Source organism: Falco punctatus (assembly GCF_963210335.1).
Source record: "Falco punctatus genome assembly, chromosome: 1".
NCBI lineage: Eukaryota > Metazoa > Chordata > Aves > Falconiformes > Falconidae > Falco > Falco punctatus.
The window spans coordinates 41,481,218-41,500,927 of NC_137580.1; the positions used below are offsets into that span (position 1 = coordinate 41,481,218).

At 41.6% G+C, this 19,710-nt stretch overlaps 1 long non-coding RNA gene across 1 annotated transcript in view; it reads left to right on the top strand.

The window, feature by feature from the left end:
• Nucleotides 1-19,710, top strand: part of LOC308059177 — a 49,847-nt gene that overhangs the window by 18,755 nt on the left and 11,382 nt on the right. The window contains exon 2 of the long non-coding RNA XR_013926156.1: nt 14,522-19,696. This is a non-coding gene — a long non-coding RNA (uncharacterized lncRNA). The remainder of the gene's footprint in view (nt 1-14,521; nt 19,697-19,710) is intronic.

Genomic DNA, 19,710 nt, shown 5'->3' on the forward strand with positions numbered 1-19,710 from the left:
GGTGGTCATCTTCACTGCTATTGATTTTTGTACTTCAATAATCAGTCTTTTGCTTTTCTGCTTCCCTCTCGTTTTGGAAATAACATTTTCTGGAGCTGTGCTTCTCCTAGTAGCCTTGTAGAACAGGTCTCCCTCACCACGATTAACAGTGTTCTGGCCTCATAACCATTTAGGACCAAAGGTAAAGGAATGAATGACAGTTATTCAGCTGTCTCCCCACCGAATGAAGAAATCAGCCTCAAAACATGCTCCTGCACAATGCCTCCCAATCTTTCAATTGTTGCAGCATCACTGCAGTCACAACCTTGCTCTTCCCTTAAATCCTCTACCTTTAATTGCAAGATGGTCCTTGACCTGAATAAATCCTTTCTTAATGCTTTTATGTTATTTCTTTTTAGCCTTTGTAGAGACGATGATGAACACTTCCTTTCATTCAAAACCTATTCAGGGAAAAGCAGCAAGAAATACTGAATTAACAGTTCCACATTCATAGGTAATCATCTTCCTTGCTTCGTGATTGTTGGCCCTTTGATGCTTTTTCTTCAAAATATATACTCTTTCTCCTTTTGACAGAGACTTTTCTTTGGAAGCTGCTACTGTTGTGAGCAAACTTACCACTTCCATTGATTCCATACCATATCTAGGCTGTCTATTGCTGGCAGTAGAAGAGCGAGGCTTGGGTCCCACATGTACCCCAGCTCCAGCACGAGTTGTATCCAGTGAGTTGTAGCTTCTAGGTTAATGTTAAGCATCACAAAAAAAAAAAAAATTATGCCCAGACAAAAGGCTTCAAGGACCTCCTTGCCTATAGGTAACTGAAGGACACTAGAGAAATATCAGCTAGTTACAAGGTGGAAAAAGGATCATCCATCGTGTTTTTTAGAGAGAAAGAAAAGACAGCAGTAACTTGCTAGGTATGCTGAGCTGTTTCCTATACTCTACAAAACTATCTACCTGTGACTGAAAGGTTCCAATTTAAAGGGATCGCCTGTCATCAAAAGTTAAGTTTTCCAGGTGTTAATAATTAAATAGAAACATATACATTATTTCTAAAAAATTACTTCAGTTTGACTTTGTTCTGTTTCCATACCACTGAACATTTAGCTGTCAGCAATATTAAAGACATAAGCTTGCTACTTTCTTAACCCAGATTGTCTACATGAGTTTTGAAAATGTATCTAATTTTTTTCCTTATGCTACTTATCAGATTTTTTGCTTGTAGCTCCTTTCCAAACCCTTTTCTGCTTTTCTTCATGCTTTGCAAATAGTAGACAACAAAACCTGATGCACTATTTCAAGCTCGCACTCGAGACAGAGCATGGAGATGCAGAAGAATGGTGCAAGCTAATAACCTTTTTTCAGCAAATCTGCTATGTCCAGGGAGAAACAAGGGGGACAAAAGGAAAAGATTTTTTTTTTAAAAAAAAGTAGGGTTAACTTAGTCCTCAGAGAAGGCACTTGAGCCAGATAGCTTTGCATGTGATTTTGGCTTCAGCAAGACAGCTGAAATGTTCCTCTTCTTATTTTCTCCAACATATTTAATTTGCAGATTTATAGAAGATATCTTGTATCTTTCTGTTATGAACCTATGGAGATATGAAAGTAATTAATCATGCTGAAGAGCCTTGCTGCTAAGGAAGGAAGAATGTGCAATTCTGCAGGCTGTTAGTCAATAAAAAGAGACTTCTCAAGCATTCTTAATTGACTACCATTTGTCACCAATTTACACACAGCAAACTTCTGTTAAGGATACCCTTGCAGGGTAGATTGCCAAATCAGAATAAAGCAGAACTTACAACACCCACCAAATAAAATTTCTGTAACTACTTCACCAACCCAATTTCCCTTATGTCAGTGGGTTTTTGATGACTGAATTTATAAATAAAATGAGGCTAGGAGATATGTGAACTTGTTGTAAATCTCTACCAGGCTAAGAAGGATTTAAGAAACCTTTAAGGAAAAGTGCTAGAGAATATGGGGGAGGTTTATAAATAGTACCAGATAGTCTAAAAAATGTTGACTCAATAACTGTGAAATTCCCTGTTGCACAGATAAAACTCTTTAGTCTTGGTTAGGGGTAGAACATGATAATTCGTCCCAGGAACAGTCATTCTCATGATGAAAAGGTCTGTGCAGATTTTCATGAGTGATGGGATGAACTTGAGGAAGTAGGTATCAAGAAAGATGTTCCATCACAGTGAGATCTGTTAAGACTGCAGAATAGCCTCATAAGGGAATTGATAGAAATCCTGTTGCTCAAACATGTTTAAAATTAGACTGGGCACAGCCTGGATACAGCAGGTGTTATGTAGCTCTACCTTTGCAATAAAAAAAGATAATAGAAAGAAATCACCCTGGCACAGCTGGGGACATAACAGTGTTTAGCTCATAAACAGCTTCAAAGGTTACTAGTATATTCTGACCGTGTACCACAGCGTGGATTGTGTTGAACGTATCACAGGGGCAAATCCTGGTTCTTTCACTTTGGTAAGTGTGCTCTCTTTGGATACCTGTGACCTTATGCCTTGCTAGAGAAGACATATATTTGTTTTCAGACTTGCACTTTGTTCCAGCGGCTCAGTATCTGTGTCTTTAATGCCTACAATTTCACATTCCTGCCAGCTGGTATAAAGTAACAAAGCATAACAACTCTGTCCTGCGGTCTCTTACTCACTTTCCCATTTTCCAATCCTTTGGAAATGAGATTGCTTCCCCAATATCCTTTGTCTTGTCACGTGTGAGCTTTAGAACTAGAATCTTTCTTTTGTTCTCTTATTTCTCTGTTGCTACATATCCCAAAAGATCATGTCAAAGCCAGCTATGTCAAGGCTCTGATTAGTCAGGATACTCACTCATCAGTGATCCAGGAAGGGAACCAGCTGGTTCTTGCAGGATATATATTATCTGGTTTCCATAGTCTAGGCCTACAGGCATTCAGGATAACATCAGAATGCAGGTTTAACTCCATTGTTTATGTTTACAGAGACGGTCCCTAGGGGAAAATAGTAACCTGGACCCAGTATGCCAGATTCCAAAAGAGCAAAAGCATTTTGAGAGACAGTTTCTGTCCCAACAACCTGATCAGAGTTTCACAGGCAAGTCAGCCATAATACAGTGACGCTTTTCTTTAGTGAGGCTTAGCCCAGCTAGCTTCTGCTTGGAATAGACACCTTCATAATTGCTCTTTCTGTGCAAAAAGGATAGAGGGGGGCAGAATTGCAAGTTGGCTGAATGTGTGAAAATAACACCTTCTGCAGTTGTTCAGCTGATAGTGAGGGTTTGCCAGGTTTGTGCAAAACATCACATCAGCTCTGTTATGCTTTCTGACCCTCTGGTACATGGCATGTTTACATAAGTGAAGATAATGTTAGGTGGCTTCAATTGAGGCAATAGGATGAAAATTAGGCTTTCAGATTTAAGACAGCTTGCTTCTCTTTCAATGTTCATGTGTTTATCCTCAGGTTGCACTGAAGGAGTAATAAAAAACAAAATTAAAAATTGAAAAGGTGAATACTTTGAGTTAAAAACTGCCAGTGCAAGGTTGCTGTCAAGGTAGAGCAAGCTCTGTAGGTAGTAGTAACAGCCTGCCTTTAGCTTCACATGGGAAAACAGTCTTTAATGTAATGATCTGGAAAGAAAACTTTGGAAGCAATTGAAGATATGGTTGTTTAGCTCTCTTAGGAAAGATAACTTACAGAAATCCTCGGTAAGAAATGTCTGACACAGCTCTGAGTACAGCAAAAATTTGCATGGGGAACGCAGGCAGAGGTCACTCTGCAGGTCCATTGCAAAATACATTATATTTCTGGATCAATGCTGTTGATGTATTCTGGGATTTTAAATCACTTTGCTGTGGAAATATGGTGACTCCTGAGCACTGTTGTTACTGCTGCAGTAATAGGGGGCAAACGCTGCATGCACACACCAAACATCGCAGCCCTCTCCCCAGGCTGGCAGGTTAAACATTTATCCAGCTTTAGCCCCACGATGGCTCAGCTCTGGAGCCTCACTCAGCCCTAAACTCTGTCTGCCCTGAGCACGGCGCATGCCTCTCTGCCCAGCTGCCTGAGGGAGCTGGAACAAGAAGGACACACTGAGCAGGGCCGGCTGGCTGGGTTCTCCGTGCAGCACACAGGGATGGAAAGGCTTTCCTTTCTGCCACAGCCGGTGATGGAGAGGGATGCCATGCACCCTTCCCTTCCTGTACCTGGTCTGCAGCACTCACCAAGGGCCTGGGAGAATGAGCTTGAGTGTCCTGCCCGACCTGTCAAACCCAGCCTACGTGATCTGAAGAACAGAGGAAGAGAGATTTGAAGTTTTGGCTTTTGACTTCAGAGAAGTGTGGGACCAGAGAGAGGGAGAAAAGCAAATCCACCTGATGCAGCAGTTGATGCTATCATGTGAAAGTGGGTATCCTTGCTTTTGCAGTTGGGTTTTTTTCAGGTTATACCATCACAAATTTATTTAAAATATACATCTAGTCCTTGAAGAGGAGGTTAAGATCTTTGTCCCCTAAACTGAACTCAAACCCTAACCTGCTCTTGGGGAGCATATTAATGGCTTTGCAACACAATTATCTCACTTTTGCATCTTTTCTGGACAATACCCTCATTTACTATCTGTATTATGGAACCTCTTAGCAGAATGGATGGGGAGCTGCCCTTTTACTCTGCAGCATATGACACTGTCCTTGAACACAGGGTTTGAATCCAGCTAATGGGAAGAGACTGGCACTCTGATCTGCTCTGTTTCCCCCAGGTGCTCTGGTAACAGAGCTATTTGGTAAATATATAGTAGAAACAACCTGCTGTGCAGAAAAATACTGAAATAACACTCTGCCAAGCTCTGCAAAGAAAGGACCTCAGTCCCTACTTTCAGGAGAAGGGTTAATATTTACCAGTCCTAAATAGAAAGGACTTCCCTACAAATAAAGTACCCTGAGGGGTGGAGGGAAATTAAGGGAAACTGTTGCCTTCTGCCTTTTTCTCTCTGCAGAGCACCCTGAATCTGATGGCTTTTGGCTCAGGACTCTGCTTTTTAAGAACCCCTTTGTGGTACACGTTGCTCTGGCACGCCTTACACACAGAAACAGCGTGGCCATTTCGGAGGCTTGGATGCTGCTCTGCCAGGCCAGGCCAGGTGCTGGTCTCCTGCAGTGCATCTTGCTCTGCATCCATGTGATTTTGCTGTAACAGATGGTTACAGCAATGCAGAAGCAAATCTTTTCCTTTATTTCTCCTTTTTTTCACCTTCCCCCCCCCCCCCCCCCCCCCAATTTTTATCTCCTTTGATCACAAAGGAAACAGATAGAGCGTTTCAAATTGCTTCTTGGCTTTCACATATACAAATTCCCCAGCAATCTGTGACTTTTGTTTCAGAGTCTTCAAGGTTGTTTAACAGATCTCAAGTCTCATATAGCAATGCTAACAAGGAAGCCAGATTTCTGGCTGCCTTTTTCACTAATGTGTTCTACTATGGCCTATTACACTTCACACTGTGAGGGAAAGCTCAGTTCAACAAAACCTCTGGATGGCTCAAGGGGACAAATTTCAGCTATGTCAGCTAAATGCCAGACTGAGCCAAGGTCCACCAACTCAACAAGAGGATTTTTTTCTCATTGACTTCAATGGGCTTTAGATGGGGAATTAAATCAGTTTGCTAGAAGCAATAGCAAATTGTCAGACTCCTTCTGCAAACCGACCGCAGAGGGGGAACAGAGTCCCAGAGCATGTTAATGAGAACTGTGTACACTTGAAAAAGCTGTTTATATTGGACACTGCTATCTTCAGACTTCTCATTCTTTAAGATATTTCCATCTTCAGCTGCAGCCCAGTTGTAATATTTGAGGCCCTTGCTCCATTCAAAATGTTCCCATTTCAAGAGAAACTCTATCTGCACCTTTTTTTTTTTTTTTTTGGTCTTAAAGGTCACAGTCAAAGTTTGAAACTTGGCCTGTAAATTCCTACTGGTGGGAAGTGGTTCTTTGTTAAGGTAACAATGGAGACATAACAAGTTTTGTGATTCCATTACCACTTTCAGTGCATCTTTGGGCTTTTCACAAGATTTTAGAGGCCACAACACAGACGTGTAGGACAAAACAGGGATCCAGATTAAACTGAGGACTGTATGATTTAAGGGGTTAGAATAAGACTGATTCATCTGCTGTCACAAACTGGTACACCTCAAATCCACAGATATTTATGATTTTTTATCTGAATTTTTTCAAAATATCTAATTCTCTGCTTGTGTTTGTCAGTATATTACTTTTGCTGGAGTGGAAAAGAATGGTTGCTGGTACCTCTTTCACATCTAATTCCCACATGAATCTCCAAATTCCTTGTCAGCATTCTTCTTCTGACACTGCCTGAGGGCCTCAGTCATTGACACCAACCACCCATGAGTGTGTGGTAAGTCCAGATCCGGGAGCTGTTCTTCTTGAGAAGGAAACAAGGGAGCAATCTAACAGGCTTGCAGGGTGAATGTGAGATCAAAGCACTGGAGCCAAAAAGGAACCCTACAAATGAACCCACTGAACCACAAATTGAATTGTTATAGCACTTCTCCAGGTTCAGTTTTGTTCTCTTCTTGAAAAGATTCAAACTTTCATCTCCTGTGAGAATATTCTAGTAAAGCACCAGGCTGTAAGTGAAGAAACACAGCAGAGTAAGAAAGGACATGTTTGTAATTCTTCTCATTCAACCTTGCCTTCATTGAGTAAATAGCCCCAAAATGATCACGGTGGGATTTCCTAAGGGGTTGAAATAATTTTTTGATACTGAACTGCCCTATGGCCCAAAGAAAACTCTACTCTCACAAAACAATTTAAGATCTGGAAAGAATATTATGATATCACATGGATTCAGTGAAGACTTCAATGGCCCGATCCAGCACCCATATCTGGTAGCTATAGGACAAGGGGAATGGCTTCAAAAAGAAAGAGGGCAGATTTAGATTAGATCTTATGAAGAAATTCTTCACTGTGGAGGTGATGAGGCGCTGGCACAGGCTGCCCAGAGCAGCTGTGGATGCCCCATCCCTGGCAGTGTCCAAGGCCAGGCTGGACGGGGCTTGGAGCAGCCTGGGCTAGTGGAAAGTGTCCCTGCATGGCAGGGGGTGGAACTAGTTGACCTTTAAGGTCCCTTCCAACCCAAACCATTCTATATTCTATGATCTATGACTCTAAGCACGACGGACATAGGATTACTCCAGACAAATTTCTGCTAAACTTCAGCAAAAGAGAAGAAATGACAAGAAATTGAGGCAGAGTCAACAGCTGAGTTATGGGGTCCCTTGCTGACAAATGCTGTGTGTACCTGGTAATTGTGATGGTTGTGCATAGCAATTCTTTCTCTGTCCTTATTAGCAAGCAATAAAATGAAAGGAAGCATGTAAAATCTAGGGAGTGGGAAAGGATGTGGCGCAGTGACCATTCCTTGGTGGGAGACTGTGAGCTAAGCCATCTGCTTGAAGGAAGGATGAAGCCATTGGGGCGAACTGTAAGAGGGAAAGGATATGGAAGGAAGCCAGGTCTGAGATGAGAAATAGAAGGATATTTTGGCATGGAGGCCAGTGCAAAAAATTAAAGAACAACATGTCAACTGATGTCTATTTTTCACCTTCCAGCCTTCACCAACTGATACATCAAGATATAGTAACACCACAAGTAAACCTGACAGCTACACTGTTGTCAAAGGTGCAAGCAGAGGCTGAGTGATGAAAAAAGAAAAACAATTTTCATTTCCCTTATAAGGGCAATACCAATGTAGCTTCAGAAAGGACTCATGGAAAATACGAAGACTTTTTGATCCAACACACACTTTTGCATATAAAAGTTTTCCTACATCTTGAAAACACCAGCAATAATTCCAGCGCACTTCCAAACATGTCTCTTAATTGTAGTTAAAAGAAATATTTGTCCTGCCTCTTATTCTTTTGGGGGGGTAAGGTCTGGTTTGAGGGGCACTATTTTTAGCTACCTTAACTTTAAAGCCCCTTGACACAGCCGAAATAGTGAAGATAAGCTTAGCATCATGAGATTTGAGTCATGTGTGAAGGAAGAAGAGTTTTTTCTGGAGAAGATCCCTAACGCAGTGGGGCTCCCTTCTGTCTTGGATGGCAACCAAAGCAGCTGCTGTGCACCTGGCTCTTCAAGAACCATTTAGGCCAGAAGGTGAGCCAAAAGGCTGTCCACAAGTCTAAAGTATATTGCCAGCAGGCTACCATACTCACTGTTAGCATCAAACACTGTGCCTAATGCTTCGCAGGGTGAAGGATTATTCAGATACACTTTCCACAAATTTATAATTCTTTTGCATGGATAACTAAGAGATAATATGCTTAAAGCAGAAAAATCAGCTGATGAGTAATTTCTCCTTCAAAATGAGAATGCAATAGCTATTACCACTTTCATGCTTTGCTCCACGGGTTTCCTCTACAGGGTGGTATTAAACCACTAACCATTCCGCCTAATGATAATAGCCACAAAATGAATTTCTTCAGACTGGCGCTTACAATTAAATTTAACTGAAGATCTGACGTGATTAATGAAACCATGGGAAAATGCTGTTCTCTGAGTCCTGAAACACACATACATACATACGTGCAGATATGTGAGCAAAGTGAGTTAAACTCATAACAGAGCACACAAAGACACAAACATCAACACATACCTTTTTTTCCCATTGTTGTCTTTTGTGATAAAGAGGATTTGTATCCTTCAGACATTCCACATAGATATTTGAAAATAAAGGGACATGCTGTTTAGTCATTGTGAGGAGAGGAAAAATTGCAGAATAATTGACAGAATAATTTAGCATGGAAGGTAAATTGATCATATAGCTAATTTAATCCTTGTAAAACAACATCATATGTGTAAGGCCATCTCTGTGTGGGATTATTAGATGAACAAGTAATAATAAATAAACAAACAAATAAATAAATAATAAATAAATAAAAATAAAAAATAATAAACTATGTTATCTCACAACGTTATGGATTACAAGTTCACAAAAAAATAAATTCTCCCCCTCCCAAAGCTACATTATTATAAATAATGCAGCTCTGGGCAGTGTAGTGGAATAAGTGCCTTATCACCTTAAAAAGTATATCTCTGTATTAGATGGGAAAACATCACAGTTCAAATTCTGTCAGCCTGAGACTAGAAAATACAACTAGTCTGATTATTTGTGCCATCTGAATTTGCCCTGTTTGAACACACGCATTGGGAAAACAGAATTCCAGGCCTGGAACAACCCAGGAGTTGAATGGATCTGACTGATATGCTGCCAAATGAACTCTATACCACAACTTAGAATTTAGGCTGGGCAAATGAAGGTAAAAAATCATTAGCTGTTGACAAATAACTATTTGGTCTACATGAAAATGAGCTCAGGGGTCTCAGCGGGACACCTACACCATAATCTGCTAATAATGCTTATACCTTCTGGGTCTCCAAGCACCTTATAGTCTTTATAATATGTTTATCGGCAGAACACTTTGGCAAGATGGTGATGGGCTATTTCATCCTGCTTTACAAATGGAGAAGATAGGTGGTGTAAACAGGTCTCCACAGATGGAGAGACAACTCTGTGAAGGGCTTTTGCAGTCAGCCTTGCAGCACCTAACTCTTCGATAACTTGTGCCTTGTTTGTCCCACACATGAGAGAGAGGTGCCAGCACACTAAGTGATGAGTTGTATGTAATACAAAATAGAAAATGTGTAGGAGACAGGTGGGGCTTAGATGCCCTTTAGGTACCATGACAGCTTTTAACTTGGGTTTTGTCATCTATCGAGCTGTGGTGGAGCTCACCAGTGGTCACCAAGGATATAACGAAGTTTCTTAACAGAAACTCCCAGGGACTGAAGATTGATTTTCCAGTCAGAGACATGGTGGCCACAATGTATGGAGAACCTGTCATTTTGTCTAGATGCCTTAGCTCAGCACTTGCTCAGTTGTCAATCTGACATTTCTTGTAATTCTAAAATTTGAAATACATAACAAGGATAAAGGAAGGTTCCTCTGCCACATGCCCAGCACCCCTCCACTGGCTGACATGAGCCTGCTGGAAACGCATTGTCTGTGTGTTGTCCCTCTGCAATGGGAGCAAAATCAGACTCGAAAAAGCAGCAAGTTGCCATATCAAGCCAACGAAGATTCAAGGATGGGCTTTTTTGCAGCCTTTCAATTTTTCTATATTTTATTTTATTTCTTACAGTATTTTTCTACCTCACATGGCAGTGTAAAGGACCCTGGAAAGCAGCATAGTGCCCTGTCCCCCTCGGTGTCATTTGAACCATTCATATAGAGAGACAGAATTATTTTTATATCTTTGATTGAAGATCAGAAGGAATCTGAAGACTGCTGTTGGCAGGAACAATGAAGCTTTTATCTGGGTAGCTATGTCCTGGGAACACTCCCAGAAAGAAAATCCTTTGAGAAAGTCACATCTAGAAGGAAATTATATTCTGTTTGTATCTACTGTAACATTCAAGGCAAAACTCAGAAGACATGGAAGACGGAGCCATACTCAGTATGGCAGTGATGCTGGAAACCACATGGCAACCCTGCTTGGCTGTGCTAAGGTGATACCTTGTACCACCTTCAATGGGCCCATCCATTTTGCAGTTAATAGGACAGCATTCAGGCAGTTTCTCCTGGTGACATTGTGGATTAGGTTAACTCTGGTGTCTTAGTCTAGCAAAGGGCCATTTCTGGGTTTTGTGAAATCAGCATCTCTCAGTATTATTTTACTCACAGGCTGTGCACCTGACATCTGGTCTGATCAAGGGTGGTCATTTTTCTATTTTTCCTATATTTTATACTGCAATACTGTCAAATCCCAACTTGTTTGTAAGCAAATGGGAAGTGAAAGGATTCTTCTGTGTTATTTATATTACTTTTTCCTTCTTTCAGCTCCAGTCCTTTCCCCATTTTTTCCTTCATCCTGAGCTTTTTTAGTCTCTTTTCTGTTTTGTTCTATACCTGTTATTTTGGGTTATGTCCATCCTCCACGTAATTGCTTCTGAAAGGCTTAAGGTAAACACAGAAGAGCAGACTGATAAACAATTTCTGTAAGAAAGCCAAGTATAATAAAAGATAGCAGCAAGGAGCAAGATTTGGGAGTAGGATGTAATTTTAAAGGTCAATAATGCGCCAAAGAAATTTTGCCTGCAGCACAGCTCACATTGATAACAGAGAGTTGGTATCTTTGGATTCTTTGGCTGCTAAATGAATTTAACAGTCTACCTCTGAGTTTATCTCTCTCCCATTGCTCCAGGCTTGCTTGCTTGTGCTCACTCTTTCTTTCTTTCCTTCTTCCTTTTTTTTTCTTCCTTCCTTCCTTTCTTTCTCTTTCGTTTCTTCTTCCTTTCCTTCTTTACTTATTTCGCTCTCTCTCCCCACCCACCCCCTTCCTTTTCTGTATTTCTGTCTTTGCCTTTTTTTTTCTCTCTCTCTTTTTCTTTCTACTAGATTTGTCATGGTTTACAGTTTCACTTAGAAAATCCTGAAACACATCTCCTTAGTATTTATTACAATTATTTTTCATATCAGGCCTTCTGCAGAAAACCCTTGCTGGATCAGGACTTCAGCAAACAAAGAGCAGGTTTTTAATTTCCATGTTGTGCTGCCTGTTGGATAAGTATCTGCATTATCACAGCTCAGTTTTCTGGCATCTATTTTTTCTGTGGGATCTGTGAACAAACTGCTTGGACTTTCTGTGTTTGTTTCCCTCATCTATTGTGGCAGTTTCAGCCAGAGTTTTAGACTGAAATTGTCACAGAGAAACCACTGTCTCTCTGGGGTCTTTCAGTTTTATGGGGACACTACCAGCAATCTTAAAAGCAAGGAAAAACATGAATTCAAGAGAACGCAGTGAGTTTTACATGTTGCATTGCACTATAATAAGTTCTACACTTCTAAGATAATAAAGCCCCTGACTACAAAGATACAGGTACATTTGCCCAGATTTCTCAGCAGTTACTAAAGATTCTTCTGTTCTTCATTTCTGAGCTGGCATCACGAAGAAACCTCATTTTTGGAAGGTGGGTGCTCAAATTCTTGGTTTTGCCAATTGAGCTATTCCAATTATGTCTTGGAAATCACTGATTACCGCTCCAAATTTGGCAGCAAACATCCTGATATAGCAGCATGACTTAAAGGGAATTTACACTTTGATTCAAAATCATTAAAACTTTGTTGATTTTTCTTTTCGCCTAGTGACCAAAAAGCCTGGTAGAAATGCAAGTGAAGGAAGTCAATAGATTTTTGTTTCGATAAACCCAAGGTTTACATTTCAGACCCTGCTTGCTACTCTGCTGTTGCCTGTCTGTCTGTCTGTGTGTCTGTGTGGACAAATTCCCACACTGGCAAGAGCACATACAAGAAGGATGAGAAGAGCAGGGTCTGCCTCTCCCCTTTGTGTGGTTGAGTGCACCAGTGGTTTTGTAGGGTACCCTGTTTGGTCCCATATGAAACCCATTTGGGACTTTATCTGTGTATCTGTAAATGACAGCCCAAATTGCTAGGCAATGAGGAACCTGAGTAATGACCTATGCAATTTTCTTCACATGTTTATGCAATGCTTCCCCCAGGTCCCACGCAGACCAGGATAGAGTGGCTGCAATTAGGACCTCTCAGGCAGACCCTTGGCAAGCTCTGTGTTTACAGGATCCAGGATAAATTACCATGGTTCTTCTGGCTCAGGTTGTGAAAAAGATAACAGAAAGCGATTGCACTAGGGCTTTCTGGCTTTTGCATTTATAGACTCCTGAGCTACAACAGCACACATTTCAGAGGCACAGACCACAGCCCTGTAACAGACTTTATGCGGTGGGCCAGGCTTACAGCATGAGGGTGTAAGTGCTGGAGCATATGCCACCAAATGCAGCCACATCTGGGGCTGGATATAGGAACTTGTGCTCCCCTCCTAACTACTGTATAGAACAGCGTTATCATCCACACAGCAACGCATGCTGCTATTTTGATACATCTGAAATGAGTGCTGTCCGTGAGCACATTTGATGCTTCATTATCCCTAAGACAAAATCGGCTGAATCTACAGCTCCGAGAATCTACAGCTTCATGGGGAGAACTGGGGGTGGGGTTGGGGGGGAGATGTCTTTTTAATGAAGACTTAAGGCAGAATTCTGATCCAATTTAAAAAAATATCCCTCCATAAAATATTAAACTAAACCCCATTATTACTACAAAGTTTGAACAGGAATGCTACAAGTCTCCTTGGGGAGATTTTTGAGACTTTTCCTCACACAAGGCTGGTATGACTCTGAGCCTCTTCTCCTCAATCTTTCCCAGCCTTATTTCTGAAAATGAAGATGAGAAAGAGATTGCATTTGCAATGTAGCTCTTACCACATTTGACATACAAGCGCAAAAGACAATTAATACCATCAGCTACAATTAATAGTGCTAAAAGAACAATGCCCAGGAGGCAGCCACATATGGATCTCAACGCAAGCTGATGATTTTAACAAAGAAGCACTATTTTCTAGTATTAACTAATTATGTGTTCCTCTAGGTATTTTCTCTTTTCTTGCAATGTACCATGTACCACAAGGAGGAAGTAAACCTTTCATTTTTCCTCATCTAGAGCTCTAATATTAAAGTGCAACCACTACTAATAGGCTAATGTTAAACCTTGGTAGTTTGCAATTATTATTGAATTATATTGAAGCCAAAAATTTCCTGTGTGTGCATCTTATTGCCTGTTCAGCCTCTTTTCATACTTCCATTTTTAGTTCAATAAAATTCAACACACACACACACACGCTCGTCTTCCTCTGCATTGTTTTTCCCTCTGTTGGTTCCCAAACAATGTGGATGTGGATGCACGACTGAAAGCACTGAATTATCACCCAGTAGCAGATCCTTGACAACCACCGGTTGGGTTCTCAGTCCGTCTCAGTTGCAAAATAAAACATACTGGCTTGAACTGCTTTTGTGGTGGTTTTGCTACATAATTTGGTTTGGCTAAGAATATTCCAGCTATTATTATGAGGTTGTGAATCAAACCAGCATCTTTTACTGTCCAGGATGACCTTGTACAATGTAACCTTCTGAAAGAACTGCACTGCTTCGTTTCTCTAAGATTTCATGGTAGAAAATCCTAGCTGATCTATCCCAACAATGTCAGTACCCCACACTTCCCACTCAAGCATATAATTTGTATGCGTATTTTGTATGCAGAGTATGCATTTATGCAATGAGGAGGACCTCAAACACCATCCCTACAAATAGACAATTAAATACAGGGTCTTTAATCTGGAACTTAATTCCAACTGACATTACAGATGTGACCTGCAAGGCAGGACCCCAGCATCACATGTCTCCAGTGCAGAAGAATCTCTAAAGCAACTTGCCTTATATCCCTCTAGGTCAGGGGTCCTCAAACTTTTTAACCAGGGGGCCGGCGCACAGATGAAGTGGCAGGCAGTCATCTGCGGCTGTTTGGTTTCCCCCCCCAACCCCCAGCGGGGGAAGGGGTGGGTGGGGATGGGTGGGCAGGGGTGTCTGTAAATATCGGGGGCTGGAATGAGGACCCTGGGGGGCCGTATCTGGCCCGCGGGCCGTAGTTTGTGGACCCCTGCTCTAAGTTCACCTTTTCCTTCTTTTCAAGCCAGTCCCTTCACCTTAATCAGTAAGTTCCCCTGCTTGTTTCTGGGTGTCATTTCACCTACATCTTCCTGACATTCAGGTGTCCTGAGCTAAGACAAGACTATTTATCTTCCTGCATTGCAGTTCTAAATAAGTGAGCCTAACAGCTTTAATATTTATTGGTAGTATAGATTCACCTGAACACTGTTACATCTCTAAAATGTAGCCAGATACCGCTTTTCCATGTCCCCAGAAGTGCTTCTTATCTCTCGTAAGTGTTTAGGGCCAGGCTGAAATAAATGGGTGTTTTGCTATTGAGTCCTACAGGCCTTCAGTTTGGCTGTTGCTCCTTTGATAAAAGCAATATCAATATCACATTTTCCAAATGTAATGACATAAACATGCTTTTATCACACAGCTTATCATCCTCCTCTCTACTCGGTGTACTCTTTGTGTAATAGGTTCTGCACCAGTACCCAAACCGAAAGGAAGATAAACAGAGCAGGAGTTAAACCAACAGCAATTGCTGCTTCCCGCGACTGCGAGACTCCGAGGGTGATGCAGAACTTGCAGCCCTGGGGAGGTGATTTCAGTCCTTGTGGAGGTGATTTCAGTCCTTCCACAGGCACAAACAGGGATTTCTTCCCTTGTCTTCTCATTGACTTAGCCTGGCTTCCATCACACTAGTTTCCTGCCTTTTTGCAAGGAATCTGCCTGAACAGGCTCTTTGTCACCCTGTTCCAAGGACCATTTTACACCTCCGAGGCTCCCTGCTCCTTTTCCAACTGACCTTCACTTCTCCCTGTCCAACACAATGCAAACTCTCGCATTTACTAGCTGTATTTACAGTGTCATAAAAGAAATCTTGCTGAGAGACATACGTTCCCTGGTATGATCCTGTTTAGGGTAATGGGAATCCATCGTGAAAGAATATAACCCCTTGATTTTTATCTCGTGTCCTTGTCTTCCCTTTGTGTCTCACAGTGTTTTAATTAAGCTGTAATTTGGAAGCTCTCTAAGACAGGGATGTATCTGTCTTTGGTCCCATAAAATACTTTATAGCATGTCATAAAGACAGAAATTTTGCAAATCAATCTGCTGGCACGTCACCAACGCGCTGGAGGTAAGTGAACAGTGAGCTCAGGAAATGCATAGCTCTGTGAAATCTAGTTAGCTTTATTGAGATTTGTTAATATCCCTTAAACCTGGTACATTCTGTTTGTGCCCATCTGAAGACGTTCTAGGACAGAGGGGGGGAGATTTAAAAACATATTATTACTCCTTGTGTATTAATTCCATTGGTGACATTGTGTTGTTCTCAACAGCAACTGTGATTAGGTTTATACCACACTGATCCAGAAAGGGGAAACAAGACCTTAAACATGCACTAACTTTCTCTTGAGATGGTGAGGAAGGAATTAAAGAAGGAATATGGCAGCTGGAGAGAAGAAGGAAGATAGAAGGGGTATTTGTAGCCTAAGGAAGGGCTTTAGGAAATGTCTAAGACTACATGTGGATAGTGATCTACTGGGAAACTATAAAGGCAGAAAAGAGCCAATCTAAATTAGGAATTAAATTCAGAGTAATGGATTTTACACAACATTTAACATACAAACTAATAATTCCAACATGCAGGTTTTGTGTTCTCCCATCTGCTGTCATGGGAAAATCACCCAAACTAAGCTTGAGACAATTCCAGGGTATAACAAATCCAACCAACAATGGCTCCAACAGACTTCACCTGCTGGAGAGGGGAAAAATGTACCTCACCTTTCTTCTATTTGAATTATGTGATATCCACCGAGACACACTTGGCACAAGCTGTGTGACATTTTGCTTTGGAGAAGGAAAGCGGAAAATAAACACAGGAGGCAGGGAAGAAATGTGCACAGCTACTGCTGTATTGGTCATTTATCACCCGGGATATCATTACAAGAAAGCTACCATGCTTCAGCTTGAGCCTACATGCTCTGAGTGTAGACTAAAACCTCTTGGGATGCATCCTGATCACTGCAGATCCTGGTGGGTTCAGAGGTAAAAGGTAAACAGGGTTCCTCAGTGGCCAGGGCAAACTCGCCTGAACAAAGAGAAGACACCAGTTCATTAGGCTGCAGTCTGCTGCAGTCCTGCAGGTAAAATTTTAGTGACACTATAGAAAAGGGAAGGGAAGGGAAGGCTGATTTTCTGAACATCTTTGGCTCCATAGAACTAATACAGTTTTCTTACAGCATTGACCCAAACTGTCAAATTTGACTTCCTTTGCCTTATCTACTGTTCTGTTCATATCTATATGTTCTATTATCTTAACTCACAATGTATCAATGGCAGAACATTTTTTTGGTCTTTCTTGCATGACATTTAGCACAGTGAGAACATGTGGCCCTCATTTATACACCAGTGTAGGAATAACCCATGCATTTTTGGACGTGAAATCAACCTCTGTGTCCTCTCTGTATTTGGGAACCCTTGCTGCAGAGCCTTCTCTTACTTTTCAACACCTTACTGTATAGTCACTGATAACAAATAGAAAAAGTTCCAGTACGTGTGCTAGAAAAAATGTTAAGATAGCTAGAGCCAGAGGCAATGGGAGTCTGGACAAGAGGGAGGTGAAATTCAGGTTGAAGAAGTGAGGTTGCCGCAATTAAAAGAGAGAAGAGAGCATGAAGAAATGAATTCAATCTCCAAAGAAAGGCAGGGAGGGAAACCTTTTAAATATATGAGCAGTTTACAAGTGCCTCCAGCCTGTCTCGCAGTATTAAACATGACTACTAGTTTCCTCAGCATGTGCATGATCAGGGGAGCAACATTAATTAATACTAAATATCTAACCCATGGTCTGCCTCAGCTTTCAAGGCACATTATAAATATCAGCAAGAAAGATCATTAAAAACAACATGAATTGAATGTTCAGCTTGATTTGTAGAAACTGCCTAGAAGCAAAGGTGATGTGAAATGGATGAGTTTGTTAAAAGGGATGAAAATTTCAAATATCATTTCATAAGGAAATTAATAGCTCCTTCCTCGCTCTGCAATGTGGCCACAAACACCTGCATACAGAGCAAAGGAAAAAAAGAAATAAAAAAGCACAAGCTTTTCTCATTATCTTGGGAAGCTCACAGAGTATTGAAAAATGGCTTACGTCTGGTGCTGCCTCTTGACAAAATTTTTCAAGAGTTGGACCATAATTAACAAGCAACTTCTCAGGCTCCTCTGTCATCCTTTCTTGACTGCTGCTCTCTGCTCCACCACACACTGTTTCTATCTCTTACCCCCGACTCTGATGGGCAGGGTGAAATCCAACAGCAGAACCCTAGAAACCTGCTGTTTTCCTTCCCTGGAGCAATGCATAATTAGAAGCCTTTTGGTTTAGGATATTTTAAATCAAATGATAAAGCATTTGAAACATTTTAAAGGGAATTTTCAGACCACCTGGTAGGCTTAGGAGAACATGTTCTTTTAACAGCCAGGGAGGTGTCTGTAAAGGCAAATGCTTTTACATATCTGATCTTATTTTGAAGATCTTCAATTTCATAAAACTGGAAGCTATTTAGGCACAGAATCACAGAATGGCTGAGGTCAGAAGGGACCGCTGGAGGTCATGTTATTCCACCCCTGTTCAAGCAGGGCCACCTAAAGCCAGTTGTCCAGGACCATACACCAATGACTTTTGAATATCTCCAGGGATGGAGACTCCCCAACATCCCTAGGCAACCTGTACTGGTTCTTAGTCACCCTTACAGTCAAAAAGCATTTCCTGATGTTCAGAGGGACCCTCCTGTGTCTTGGTTTGTGCCTACAATCCTCTTGTCCTGTCACTGGGCAACACTGAAGAGCCTGGCTCCTTCCTCTTTGCACCCTCCCTCCAGGTGATGAGATCCCCTCCTTCTCTAGGCTAAACAGACACATCTCTCTCAGCTTTTTCTCATAGGAAAGCCGGTCCAGTCCCTTCATCATCCTAGTGACTCTGTATGTCTACAGCACTGGGGAGCCCAGAGCTGGACACAGTATTCCAGATGTGACTTCACCAGTGCTGAGTAGAGGGGAAGGATCACCTCCCTCAACCTGCCAAAAACACTCTTCCTAAAGCAGCCCAGGACAACGCTGGCTGACTTTGCAGGAAGGGGACTTTGCTGGCTCATGGTCAGCTTGGTGATCACTAGGATACACATGTCTTTTTGAGCCACAATGCTTTCCAGCTGGGTGCCCCCCAGCACATGCTGGTGCTTGGAGTCATTTCTCCCCAGGGGCAGGACTTTGCACTTCTCCCTGTTGAACTTCATGAGGGCCCTGCAGGCCCATTTCTCCAGCCTGTCAAGGTCCCTCTGAATTGCAGCACAACTGAATTGCACCCAGTGGTTCAGTCCGTATTCAGTCCGCCTCACTGTCTGGTCATCCAGCCCATACTTCATCAGCTTCTCTATGAGGATCTTCTGGGACAGTGTCGAAAGTCTTACTGCCTACATAGACAATGTCTAGGTAGGCAATGTCCACTGCTGTAGCCTCACCTATCGAGCCAGTCATTTAACTGTAGAAGTTTATCAAGTTGGTCAAGCATAGCTTTCCCTTGGGGAATCCATGCTGACTACTCCTGATGCGTTCATGGGCCTGACACTTATAAACTGAAGAGTATTTCTAGAAGTCAGGATTTTTATCTATAAAGACCTTTTATTTGAGGCCACAATAGCTGTTTCTTCCAAAATTTTTTACTGACTTTATCCTCAATTACAACTTCTGCCTTGAAAGTAGGAGAGTAACCAACCCCTCTTATAGAAAAAGGCTTTTTTTCTTCTGTGGTTTCCTCTGCACACGCAAAAGGATAAATCAGAAAATTTATGTCACCTTCAAATTTTATTTCATGCCCCCAAACTCAGTAATATAGTTGTAATAGACTTAATCAGCATCACTCTTCAGGAAATCCTGGTGCTGTAATCCTGATGCCAAGAGAGGGACAAAGTGAATTTACCCAACACCAAGATTTGCTGTGCAATCTCTAATAGTTCATGTGGTCACTTGGAATGTGTTTTACAGTTTCACCAAAATAAACTGATTCATCATAAACTGTAAAAAAGTATTATTATTATTGTTGTTGTTGTTTTTAT